We start from the raw sequence: 14,074 nt of genomic DNA, 5'->3' as shown, positions 1-14,074 counted from the left end.
GATCAGGTCCCAAAGGCTTGTAAGAGAATATAAATGATCCCCCTGCCCTTCATCCAGATGGAAAACTCTTGGAGTCATCACATAAATTGCTCATCCTTACACAGATAGGTTTGCTTTGACCAGGTGTAGCACACACAGATAGATAGGTAGATAGATAGATAGATCAATCCACTGGAAAATTGGTTTGAAGGTGCAGTTTTGACTTATAAAGTCCTACTAACTGATCTGAAAGCTACTTATGTAGAATACTGCTCCTTCAGCTGTAGCTGAAGTGGCTACATCCAGAATCTCAGGAGCAGCCCTGGGTGCAGACCTTCCATCTGTACACAGCAGGCAAATCGCTGTGTAGCTAGACTATACCCTGGCTGTGGGGGGAGGGATGGTGCTGCAGATTACAGCAAAGTGTTTTTGGTTTATTTCATGTGCTGTAGTTATTATCCATCCTCTCAAACACTGAGTCCTTTCTCCTCTAGCCCCCTTGCTTTCCTTGTAAAAGGCCACCTCGTGGGATCCCAATGGGTAGTGTATAAATCTCAGTTTACCTGCTGAGTTTTACTGGTTCTGTAACTACCCTGCATTGGGTAGATATCAGTCATTCCTATGAGATTTCCAAGACGAGGCACCAGAATTGAACCCAAGGATCATTCACACCAATGCAACAGCATTAGCCCCTGCAACACAATACCGTGAGTGTAAGGGTCACAGCTACATACAGAAATCATCTTCCAAATGAGTTATTATGGAATTACTAGACTTGGCCAAGAGCGAGATGTTACCCAAGGACCTCTTGATGCCAACTAACAGAGGGCACAGAGGTACAAGGATTACAGGAACCCTCTGAGTCAGATATCTACACACTAGTCCACCAAAGACTGTCCTGTAAGGTCCCTAATGAAAGCCTGTGTCCCACTGGTCAGCATAATCATTGTGAGATATATGTATGTAAAATATGTGAAGACTTATGTGTATATACCAAAATATAGGTTCCCTAGGTCTGTGAGTTAACACAGGTCACCAAAAAATAATCCACATATTCCTGGCAGTCAGGGAAGAAGAGATGCTTACCTCATTCTAACTGGTCATGTGCAAATTAAGTACTGTATGGTTCACAATGGACATCATTTACAGTCTGAGCAAAATGCTAATCAATAGATTACAGGGGCTGCAGGGAGAAAAACAGCAGGGGTAACGTGTGGAGGGGTAAGACAATGAACTTTTGAAACTATATCTGAAGTGCAGATAAACCCCCAGTTATTGCTTCAACCTGTGAGGACAAGCTGTTAGTGGGCTTGATTTTATGGGTAGGGATCTCAGCCAAACTGGTTGAAAATGCTGGGGAACACCTAGAGTAAGTTATCTTGTAGGAGACAGGGGAACACCTTGAGAGACAAGGTGGGTGAGGTAACATCTTTTATTGAACCAATTTCTGTTGGTGAAAGAGAGAAGCTTTTGAGTTCTTCAGATCTGGGGAAGGTACTCAGTGTCTCACAGGTAAATACAAGGTGGGACAGATTGTTTACCATAAATAGTTACAGATTGTAAAAAGAAAAGGAGTACTTGTGGCACCTTAGAGACTAACAAATTTATTTGAGCATAAGCTTTCATGAGCTACAGCTCACTTCATCGTATGGCATGCAGTGGAAAATACAGTGGGGCGATTTTATATACACAGAGAACATGAAACAATGGGTGTTACCATACACACTGTAACCAGAGTGATCAGGTAAGGTGAGCTATTACCAGCAGGAGAGAAAAAACCTTTTGTAGTGATAATCAAGGTGGGCCATTTCCAGCAGTTGACAAGAATGTGTGAGGAACAGTGGTGGTGGGGGGGGATAAATTCCCCATGTTTATTGCCCCCCTACTGTTCCTCACACGTTCTTGTCAACTGCTGGAAATGGCCCACCTTGATTATCACTCCAAAAGTTTTTTTTTCTTTTTTCTCTCTTTCCTGCTGGTCGCGCGTGGTTCTGGGTACATATTGTCAGGCCCCCCCCTTCCCTCCCTCCTTCCATGAAAGCAAGGGCAGACAATCATTTTGCGCCTTTTTTCTTGAGTTACCTATGCAGGCGCCATACCACGGCAAGCATGGAGCCCGCTCAGCTAACCATCACTGTATGTCTCCTGTGTGCTGGCAGACGTGGTACTGTATTGCTACACACCAGCAGTTTATGGCCCTTTGGCAGCAGACAGTGCAGTATGACTGGTAGCCTTTGTCGATGTAGTCCTGGGTGTTCTTTTAACTGACCTCAATGAGGTCGGGGCAAACATGGGAGTGACTCAGCCAGGTCATTTCCCTTTTAAGTTTTGTCTCATGGCAATTTAGTCCTACCGGCAGTGCACTGTCTTTTAATCAGCAGCCAGCAGAAGACGATGGCCAGCAGTCATACTGCACCGTCTTCTGCCAAGCACCCAGGAGATGATGATGGCTAGCGGTCCTACTGCACAGTTTGCTGCCAGCAACATGTATAAGATAGATGAAGTGGATCAAAACAAGAAATAGACCAGATTTGTTTTGTATTCATTTTCTCCCTCCCTCCATGAAATCAACGGCCTGCTAAACCCAGTTTTGAGTTCTATCCTTGAGGTTTTGATTTCTATCCTTTAGAGGGTCATTCTGTTTCTCACAAAGCCACCCCCTTGGTTGATTTTAATTCCCTGTAAGCCAACCCTGTAAACCATGTCGTCAGTCGCCCCTCTCTCCGTCAGAGCAACGGCAGACAATCATTGTGTGCCTTTTTTCTGTGCAGAGGCCATACCACGGCAAGCATGGAGGCCGCTCAGATCACTTTGGCAATTAGCAGCACATTAAACACCACACGCATTATCCATCAGTATATGCAGCACCAGAACCTGGCAAAGTGAAACCGGGCAAGTAGGCGACATCAGCGCGGTGACGAGAATGATGAGGACATGGACACAGACTTCTCTCAAAGCATGGGCCCTGGCAATGTGGGTATCATGGTGCTAATGGGGCAGGTTCATGTGGTGGAACACCGATTCTGGACTTGGGAAACAAGCACAGACTGGTGGGACTGCATAGTGTTGCAGGTCTAGGACGATTCCCAGTGCCTGTGAAACTTTCGCATGCGTAAGGCCACTTACATGGAACTTTGTGACTTGCTTTCCCCTGCCCTGAGGTGCAAGAATACCAAAATGAGAGCAGCCCTCAAAGTTGAGAAGCGAGTGGCAATAGCCCTGTGGAAGCTTGCAATGCCAGACAGCTACCGGTCAGTCGGGAATCAATTTGGAGTGGGCAAATCTACTGTGGGGACTGCTGTGATGCAAGTAGCCAACGCAATCAAAGATCTGCTGATATCAAGGGTAGTGACCCTGGGAAATGTGCAGGTCATAGTGGATGACTTTGCTGCAATGGGATTCCCTAACTGTGGTAGGGCCATAGACGGAACCCATATCCCTATCTTGGCACCGGAGCACCAAGCCGCCGAGTACATAAACCGCAAGGGGTACGTTTCCATAGTGCTGCAAGCACTGGTGGATCACAAGGGATGTTTCACCAACATCAGCGTGGGATGGCCGGGAAAGGTACATGACACTTGCATCTTCAGGAACTCTGGTCTGTTTCAAAAGCTGCAGGAAGGGACTTTCTTCCCAGACCAGAAAATAACCGTTGGGGATGTAGAAATGCCTATAGTTCTCCTTGGGGACTCAGCCTACCCCTTAATGCCATGGCTCATGAAGCCATACACAGGCAGCCTGGACAGTAGTTAGGAGCTGTTCAACTACAGGCTGAGCAAGTGCAGAATGGTGGTAGAATGTGCATTTGGACATATAAAAGTGCGTTGGTGCAGTTTACTGACTTGGTTAGACCTCAGCAAAACCAATATTCCCACTGTTATTACTGCTTGCTGTGTGCTCCACAATATCTGTGAGAGTAAGGGGGAAGATGTTTATGGTGGGGTGGGAGGTTGAGGCAAATCACCTGGCTGCTGGTTGCACACTGCCGGAGACCAGGGCGGTTAGAAGAGCACAGGGGGGCGTGGTGCGCATGAGAGAAGCTTTGAAAACCAGTTTCATGACTGGCCAGGCTACGGTGTGAAAATTCTGTTTGTTTCTCCTTGATGAAACCCCCTGCCTCTTGGTTCACTCTACTTCCCTGTAAGCGAACCACCTTCCCCTCCTCCCTTCGATCACCGCTTGCAGACACAATAAAGTCATTGTTGCTTCACATTCATGCATTCTTTATTCATTCATCTCACAAATAGGGGGATAACTACCCAGGTAGCCCAGGAGGGGTGGTGGAGGAGAGAAGCACCAGGAGGGGTGGTGGAGGAGGGAAGAACAAGGCCACACAGCACTTTAAAACTTATTGAATGCCAGCCTTCTGTTGCTTGGGCAATCCTCTGGGGTGGAGTGGCTGGGTGGCCAGAGGGCCACCCCCCACACGTTCTTGGGCATCTGGGTGAGAAGGCTATGGAACTTGGGGAGGAGGGTGGTTGGTTACACAGGGGCTGTAGCGGCGGTCTGTGCTCCTGCTGCTTTTCCTGCAGCTCAACCATACGCTGGAGCATATTAATTTGACCCTCCAGCAGCCTCAGCATTGAATCTTGCCTCATTTCATCACACTGCCGCCACCTTTCAGCTTCAGCCCTCTCTTCAGCCCGCCACCTTTCCTCATTTTGTGCTTTCCTGCACTCTGACATTGTCTCCCTCCACGCATTCATCTATGCTCTGTCAATGTGGGAGGACAGCATGAGGTCAGAGAACATTTCATCACGAGTGCATTTTTTTCACCTTCTAATCTTCGCTAGCCTCTGGGAAGGAGAAGATCCTGTGATCCTTGAAACACATGCAGCTGGTGGAGAAAAAAAAAGGGACAGTGGTATTTAAAAAGACACCTTTTATAGAACAATAGGTACACTCTTTCACGGTAAACCTTGCTGTTAACATTACATACACAGGACATGTGCTTTCATTCCAAGGTTGCATTTTGCCTCCCCCCAGTGTGTGGCTAGCCCCTCATCCCTCCCTGTGGCTAACAGCAGGGAACATTTCTGTTCAGGCACAGGCAAACAGCCCAGCAGGAACGAGCACCTCTGAATGTCCCCTTAAGAAAAACACCCTATTTCAACCAGGTGACCATGAATGATATCACTCTCCTGAGGATAACATAGAGAGATAAAGAACTGATGTTGTTTGAATGCCAGCAAACATACACTGCAATGCTTTGTTCTACAATGATTTCTGAGTACATGCTACTGGCCTGGAGTGGTAAAGTGTCCTACCATGGTGGATGGAATAAGGCTGCCCTCCCCAGAAACCTTTTGCAAAGGCTTTGGGAGTACATCCAGGAGAGCCGCTAATGCCAGGGCAAATTAATCATTAAACATGCTTGCTTTTAAATCATTTCCAGTATTTTAAAAGGTACACTCACCAGAGGTCCCTTCTCCGCCTGGCAGGTCCGGGAGGCAGCCTTAGGTGGTACTGGCTCCAGGTCTAGGGTGAGAAACAGTTCCTGGCTGTCGGGAAAACTGGTTTCTCCGCTTGCTTGCTGTGAGCTATCATCTTTCTCGTCCCCAAAACCTGTTTCTGTGTTGCCTCCATCTCCATTGAAGGAGTCAAACAACACGGCTGGGGTAGTGGTGGCTGAACCCCCTAAAATGGCATGCAGCTCATCATAGAAGCAGCATGTTTGGGGCTCTGTCCCGGAGCGGCTGTTCGCCTCTCTCGTTTTCTGGTAGGCTTGCCTCAGCTCCTTAAGTTTCATGCGGCACTGCTTCGGGTCCCTGTTATGGCCTCTGTCCTTCATGGCCTGGGAGATTTTGACAAATGTTTTGGCATTTCAAAAACTGGAATATAGTTCTGATAGCATGGATTCCTCTCCCCATACAGCGATCAGATTCCCGTTAGGTCCATGCTGGAAGTCTTTTGCGATTCTGGGACTCCATCATGGTCACCTCTGCTGCTGAGCTCTGCATGGTCACCTCTGATGATTAGCTCTGCATGGTCACCTGCAGCTTGCCACGCTGGCCAAACAGGAAATTGAAATTCAAAAGTTCGCGGGCCTTTTCCTGTCTACCTGGCCAGTACATCTGAGTTGAGAGTGCTGTCCAGAGCAGTCACAATGGAGCATTCTGGGATTAGCTCCCGGAGGCCAATACCATCTAATTGTGTCCACAGTACCCCAAATTCGACCCAGCAAGGCTGATTTCAGTGCTAATCTACTTGTCAGGGGTGGAGTAAGGAAATCGATTTTAAGAACCCTTTAAGTAAAAAAAAAAAAAGGGCTTCGTCGTGTGGACGGGTGCAGGGTTAAATCGATTTAACGCTGCTAAATTCGACCTCAACTCCTAGTGTAGACCAAGGCTAAGAGACCATTCAAGGTGAAGTGGCCTGTTAACACCTCTATGAAAAGGACAAAACAGGGGGATTAGGGGGTTACAGATTGTTGTAATAAACCATAAATCCAAAATATTTATTAAAACCATGATTTTTAGCGTCTAACAATGTTATGAATTCAAGCTCCCAGGCTTGTCTTTTGAAGGTGTGCCGTATTAGTTAAATTTAGGCTCTAGAAAGCATGTTATGATTTTGTTTTATAAGTAACTGTTTCCAGTTATCTTACTTTCTATCACTTGAATCTCTGTTCTTTGATAATAAACTTATTCGTTTTCTATCTTATTATCATATCTTATTCTTGTTGTTGGTAAGCATAATCCCAACTATACATATAAAATGATGGGATCTAAATTAGCTGTTACCATTCAAGAAAGATTTTGGAGTTATTGTGGATAGTTCTCTGAAAACATCCACTCAATGTGCAGCGGCAGTCAAAAAAGTAAACAGAATTCTGGGACTAATTAAGAAGGGGATAGAAAATAGGACAGAAAATATCATGTTGCCTCTATATAAATGTATGGTATGTCCACATCTTGAATGCTGTGTGCAGATGTATTTGCCCCATTTCAAAAAAGATATACTGGAATTGGAAAAGGTTCAGAAAAGGGCAACAAAAATGATTAAGGGTATGGAACGAGGAGAGATTAATAAGACTGGGACTTTTCAGCTTGGAAAAGAGACAGCTTATGATTGAGGTCTATAAAATCATGACTGGTGAAGAGAAAGTAGATAAGGAAGTGTTGTTTACTAGTTCTCATAACACAAGAACTAGGGGTCACCAAATGAAATTAATAGGCAGCAAGTTTAAACCAAATAAAAGGAAGTATTTCTTCACACAACTCACAGTCAACCTGTGGAACTCCTTGCCAGAAGATGTTGTGAAGGTGAAGACCATAACTGGGTTCAAACAAGAGCTAGATAAATTCATGGATGATAGGTCCATCAATGGCTATTAGCCAGGATGGGCAGGAATGGTGTCCCTAGCCTCTGTTTGCCAGAAGCTGGGAATGAGCGACAGGGGATGGATCACTTGATGATTACCTGTTCTATTCATTCCCTCTGGGGCACCTGGCACTGGCCACTGTCGGAAGACAGGATACTGGGCTAGATGGACCTTTGGTCTGACCCAGTAGGGCCATTCTTATGTTATATCTATCTAAGTGTGGTGTGTTAAGTAGAGTGGTGATCCTGAGTTGAATCTTGCAAGCTGCTGTGTACTATTCCTTTGGGAGTAGTGTGGCTGAGAGTTCTGGGTATGTTCAGTGGAACAGTGGCTGAGTACACCAGAGAGAGGCACTGAAGACTCAGGGGTTGGTGTGTGCCTATGGGTAATCTGTACAGAGACAGCGAGGCCTAGAAGGCAGTGCTTGTGTTGCCAGAGGCTGGTGGATTCAGGTAGCTGATCTAGAGCTGGCACAGACAAGACTTTAAAAAAGGGAAGAAGGAGGATCCTGGGAACTACAGGCCAGTCAGCCTCACTTCAGTCCCTGGAAAAATCATGGAGCAGGTCCTCAAAGAATCAATCCTGAAGCACTTGCATGAGAGGAAAGTGATCAGGAACAGCCAGCATGGATTCACCAAGGGAAGGTCATGCCTGACTAATCTAATCGCCTTTTATGATGAGATTACTGGTTCTGTGGATGAAGGGAAAGCAGTGGATGTATTGTTTCTTGACTTTAGCAAAGCTTTTGACACGGTCTCCCACAGTATTCTTGTCAGCAAGTTAAGGAAGTATGGGCTGGATGAATGCACTACAAGGTGGGTAGAAAGCTGGCTAGATTGTTGGGCTCAACGGGTAGTGATCAATGGCTCCATATCTAGTTGGCAGCCGGTATCAAGTGGTACCCCAAGGGTCGGTCCTGGGGCCGGTTTTGTTCAATATCTTCATAAATGATCTGGAGGATGGTGTGGATTGCACTCTCAGCAAATTTGCGGATGATACTAAACTGGGAGGAGTGGTAGATACCCTGGAGGGGAGGGATAGGATACAGAAAGACCTAGACAAATTGGAGGATTGGGCCAAAAGAAATCTGATGAGGTTCAATAAGGATAAGTGCAGGGTCCTGCACTTAGGACGGACGAACCCAATGCACAGCTACAGACTAGGGACCGAATGGCTAGGCAGCAGTTCTGCGGAAAAGGACCTAGGGGTGACAGTGGACGAGAAGCTGGATATGAGTCAGCAGTGTGCCCTTGTTGCCAAGAAGGCCAATGGCATTTTGGGATGTATAAGTAGGGGCATAGCGAGCAGATCGAGGGACGTGATCATTCCCCTCTATTCGACATTGGTGAGGCCTCATCTGGAGTACTGTGTCCAGTTTTGGGCCCCACACTTCAAGAAGGATGTGGATAAATTGGAGAGAGTCCAGCAAAGGGCAACAAAAATGATTAGGGGACTGGAACACATGAGTTATGAGGAGAGGCTGAGGGAGCTGGGATTGTTTAGCCTGCAGAAGAGAAGAATGAGGGGGGATTTGATAGCTGCTTTCAACTACCTGAAAGGGGGTTCCAAAGAGGATGGCTCTAGACTGTTCTCAATGGTAGCAGATGACAGAACGAGGAGTAATGGTCTCAACTTGCAGTGGGGGAGGTTTAGATTGGATATTAGGAAAAACTTTTTCACTAAGAGGGTGGTGAAACACTGGAATGCGTTACCTAGGGAGGTGGTAGAATCTCCTTCCTTAGAGGTTTTTAAGGTCAGGCTTGACAAAGCCCTGGCTGGGATGATTTAACTGGGAATTGGTCCTGCTTTGAGCAGGGGGTTGGACTAGATGACCTTCTGGGGTCCCTTCCAACCCTGATATTCTATGATTCTAAGACTTCCTCATGCTAAGCATAGCTGGTGGTGAGGTGCCTCACAACCCTTGATACCCCTGGCAAGTGTCACAGAAGACTTTAGCATTTTAAACAAGTTTGTCTTTAGTCTCATTTGTGATAAAAATACCTTGAGTAGATTGTAATCCCCTGCTTGCTCTCGGGACAGATGCTCTGAGCATAGCAAGATGAGTTAACAAATTCACTCACATCTGGTGATTAGGCAAACGGTGTGCATTTCCCATTGCTGGGATGCAAACTAGAGCTGAGTGGATTGCTTTGAACAATTTATTCATAGAAAAATGAAGTTTTGCATCAACCAAAGCTGCTGGCAGACTTGTGTTAAATTCAGTGAATAGTTTCCTGGGGGGAGGGGGAATAAAAAGGTGAAACATTTCATTTTGACATTTTTGAAACAACGTGTTTCAAGGTTCTGTTTTGAAATGACATTTTGCTTCAAAAATTTTGTTAGATTTAACTTTAAAAAGGGGTGGAGAGTAAAAAAAACCTGACAAGAACATGATTTTGCTTTTTGTGGGGGTGGGGAGCAAGTTGCTGCTGTTTTTGGATTTCTTAGGTCAGCCATCGAATAAAAAAAAGTTAATTATTCACCCAGCTGTAATGTAAACTCTCTTGATTTCTGCTCGGGGTGGAAAGGTTTTTCAACTGAGCTAATAATGGATTGCCGGAGGGTGAAGTTCAATAGGCACTATGTTATAGTTTCATGCCGATAGTTGCTCTTTGCAGATTGTCCAGATCAAATGGAAAAGAATGAGATATGCACAAATGGGCAAACAAGGGTCTCAAATGGTCTAAACTGTTGTCACTGATCATACGGAATTCCAGGTCCTCACACTGGGGTTTTTTTATACAGAAATTCCCTCTGTGCATGTCTGTCCTCAAAGCCTGGGTGAAGAAATGGCCCAGGGAAATGACACTACTGTGACTGAGTTCATCCTTGCAGGATTCACTTATCATCCAGAACTGCAGGTTGCCCTCATCCTCATACTTCTGGTGATCTATGTTCTCACCCTACTGGGGAATCTTGGGATGATTGCCCTAATCTGGAGGGACTTCACACCCCCATGTATCTCTTGCTTAGCAACTTGTCACTTGTTGACCTTGGCTACTCCTCATCCATCGCCCCAAGGGTGCTGGTGAGCCTCTCAAGGGAGAGTAAGGCCATTTCCTATGCTGATGTGCTGCACAGCTGTATTTCTTTCCTGCCTTTGCCACCACTGTGTCTTTCCTCCTTGCGGAGATGGCCCATGACCATTATGTGGCCATCTGGAATCATAGAATATTGGGTTGGAAGGGACCTCAGGAGGTCATCTAGTCCAAGCCCCTGCTCAAAGCAGGACCAATCCTCAACTAAATCATCCCATCCAGGGCTGTGTCATGCCAGGCCTTAAAAACCTCTAAGGATGGAGATTCCACCACCTCTCTAGGTAACGCATTCCAGTGTTTCACCACCCTCTTAGTGAAATAGTATTTCCTAATATCCAACCAAAACCTCCCCCACTGCAACTTGAGACCATTACTCCTTGTTCTGTCATCCGCTACCACTGAGAACAGTCTAGATCCATCCTCCTTGGAACCCCCTTTCAGGTAGTTGAAAGCAGCTATCAAATCCCCCCTCATTCTTCTCTTCCGCAGACTAAACAATCCCAGTTCCCTCAGCCTCTCCTCATAAGTCATGTGTTCCAGTCCCCTAATCATTTTTGTTGCCCTCTGCTGGACTCTCTCCAATTTTTCCACATCCTTCTTGTAGTGTGGGGCCCAAAACTGGACACAGTACTGCAGATGAGGCCTCACTAATGTCGAATAGAGGGGAACGATCACGTCCCTCGATCTGCTGGCAATGCCCCTATGTATACATCCCAAAATGCCATTGGCCTTCTTGGCAACAAGGGCACATTGTTGACTCATATCCAGCTTCTCGTCCACTGTAACCCCTAGGTCCTTTTCTGCAGAACTGCTGCCTAGCCATTCAGTCCCTCATCTGTAGCGGTGCATGGGATTCTCCCGTCCTAAGTGCAGGACTCTACACTTGTCATTGTTGAACCTCATCAGATTTCTTTTGGCCCAATCCTCTAATTTGTATAGGGCCCTCTGTATCCTATCCCTACCCTCCAGCGTATCTACCTCTCCTCCCAGTTTAGTGTCATCTGCAAACTTGCCAAGGGTGCAATCCACACCATCCTCCAGATCATTTATGAAGATATTGAACAAAACCAGCCCCAGGACCGACCCTTGGGGCACTCCACTTGATAGCGACTGCCAACTAGATATGGAGCCATTGATCACTACCCGTTGAGCCCGACAATCTAGCCAGCTTTCTATGCACCTTATAGTCCATTCATCCAGCCCATACTTCTTTAACTTGCTGGCAAGTGGAAGACCGTGTCGAAAGCTTTGCTAAAGTCAAGGAACAACACATCCACCGCTTTCCCCTCATCCACAGAGCCAGTTATCTCGTCATAGAAGGCAATTAGATTAGTCAGGCATGACTTGCCCTTGGTGAATCCATGCTGACTATTTCTGATCACTTTCCTCTCCTCTAAGTGCTTCAGAATTGATTCCTTGAGGACCTGCTCCATGATTTTTCAGGGACTGAGGTGAGGTTGACTGGCCTGTAGTTCCCAGGATCCTCCTTCTTCCCTTTTTTAAAGATGGGCCGTTTTCCGTTAGCCGTTTTCCAGTCGTCTGGGACTTCCCCTGATCACCATGAGTTTTCAAAGATAATGGCCAATGGCTCTGCAATCACATCCGCCAACTCCTTTAGCACTTAGGATGCAGCACATCCGGCCCCATGGACTTGTGCTTAACCAGCTTTTCTAAATAGTCCCGAACCGCTTCTTTCTCCACAGAGGGCTGGTCACCTCTTCCCCATGCTGTGCTGCCCAGTGCAGTAGTCTGGGAGCTGACCTTGTTCATGAAGACAGAGGCAAAAAAAGCATTGAGTACATTAGCTTTTTCCACATCCTCTCTCACTAGGTTGCCTCCCTCATTCAGTAAGAGGCCCACACTTTCCTTGACTTTCTTCTTGTTGCCAACATACCTGAAGAAACCCTTTTTGTTACTTTTAACATCTCTTACTATCTGCAACTCCAGGTGTGATTTGGCCTTCCTGATTTCACTCCTGCATCCCCGAGCAATATTTTTATAGTCTTCCCTGGTCATTTGTCCAATCTTCCACTTCTTGTAAGCTTCTTTTTTGTGTTCAAGATCAGCAAGGATTTCACTGTTAAGCCAAGCTGGTCGCCTGCCATATTTACTATTCTTTCTACACATCGGGATGGTTTGTCCCTGTAACCTCAATAAGGAATCTTTAAAATACAGCCAGCTCTCCTGAACTCCTTTCCCCCTCATGCTATTCTCCCAAGGGATCCTGCCCATCAGTTCCCTGAGGGAGTCAAAGTCTGCTTTTCTGAAGTCCAGAAAAAATCCACTGCTCTATAGGGACATCATATGCAAGAGATCCTGTGTCTGGCTTTTGGCTAGCTCCTACATGGCTGAGGTTGTGAATGTAACCATGCTTACCAGCTGCACCTTTCAGGTGTCCGTCTGTGGGCCCAGTGTAATCAATCATTACTTCTGTGATGTCCTGCTACTCTTGCGGCTCTCCTGCACTGACACCCACACCAATGAAATGCTGCTTTCTACCTGTGCTGGTTCCAAACAACTGACTACCATGCTGACCATCCTCTTTTCTTATCTGTATATTACTGCTGCCATACTAAGGATCCGCTCCTCTGAGGGCAGGCACAAAGCCTTTTCCACCTGTGCCTCCCACCTGACGACTGTGGCTATATTCTACGGGACGATGTTCTTTATCTACTTACGACCCAGTTCCATCTCCTCAGTGGAGCAAGACCAGGTGATCCCCATGCTGAACCCCCTGATCTACAGCCTGAAAAACAAGGAGGTGAAGGATGCCCTGGGGAGAGGGATTGAGAGAAGAAAGTTCTCTTAGCGACTTTGATAAATAATTTTACCATGTTTTGAACTAATTGGTGACTATTCTTTGCATTCCCTTCCATTCTATGTAATTTTATAATAAAAATCAAAATTTTAGTGTGTTTAAGTTTTAAGAATGTTTTAGAGAGGAGGTATGGTCCAACAGATAGGACACTCAGAAGATCTGGTGTGACAGATATTGAAACCCCGTGCAGTATCTTTGGGGACCATTGTATTAAATTGTATTTTATGACTGGTTTATGTATGACTGTCTTCTACTCCATGGGAGAGAGTTCCTGAAGGAGCTGTGGGAAACAAAACCTGTGGCAGGAGGTGATTAAGGCAACTCACTGAGACTAAACTCCAGAGAAATTCCAAGGGGAGTCTGTCTCATTCAGGGCAATTGAACCTATATTCCCCCTGTATTTTCCAGCAAGGACACCTGCTTTTAGTTTTATGGCTCCTCAGCCACTTCTTTTGGGCAGAGATGCATATCTCTCTCCTCCTTGATTGGGGTTTTTCCAGGCTTCACAGTTCCCTACCTACATTGTGAATTCCCTAGCAAGCCTGCCTAAGCCAACCTGCTTTACTTTTCCCCTCAAAGATACAAAATGGTGTAATTTCCACAGTTATAAGTTACCACACAGCTCTTTCTAAGCAAGCAAATTTATTCTTAAGGGAAAAGTATTATAGAAAAAACATTAAAAACAATAAAAGAACCTACATGCATGCTAATAAACTCACCAGAGATCACCCCAACTCCAACAAGGCCTCTGGATGCTGAACAGTCCTTTGAACCCTGCCATCAAGAGGTTTTTCTATGCTTACAAGCTCATAACAACTTTTGCTCAGAACAAAAATACAGACTGGGCCACGTCCTTCCAAACCTTCCCAGGAAGGATTGGGGCAGCCCTTGGATAGAAAATCCTGTCTGTTTGGA

This window comes from Lepidochelys olivacea, assembly GCF_965140295.1.
Source record: "Lepidochelys olivacea isolate rLepOli2 genome assembly, chromosome: 6".
In the NCBI taxonomy this organism is placed as follows: domain Eukaryota; kingdom Metazoa; phylum Chordata; order Testudines; family Cheloniidae; genus Lepidochelys; species Lepidochelys olivacea.
This window is presented reverse-complemented; position numbering follows the sequence as displayed.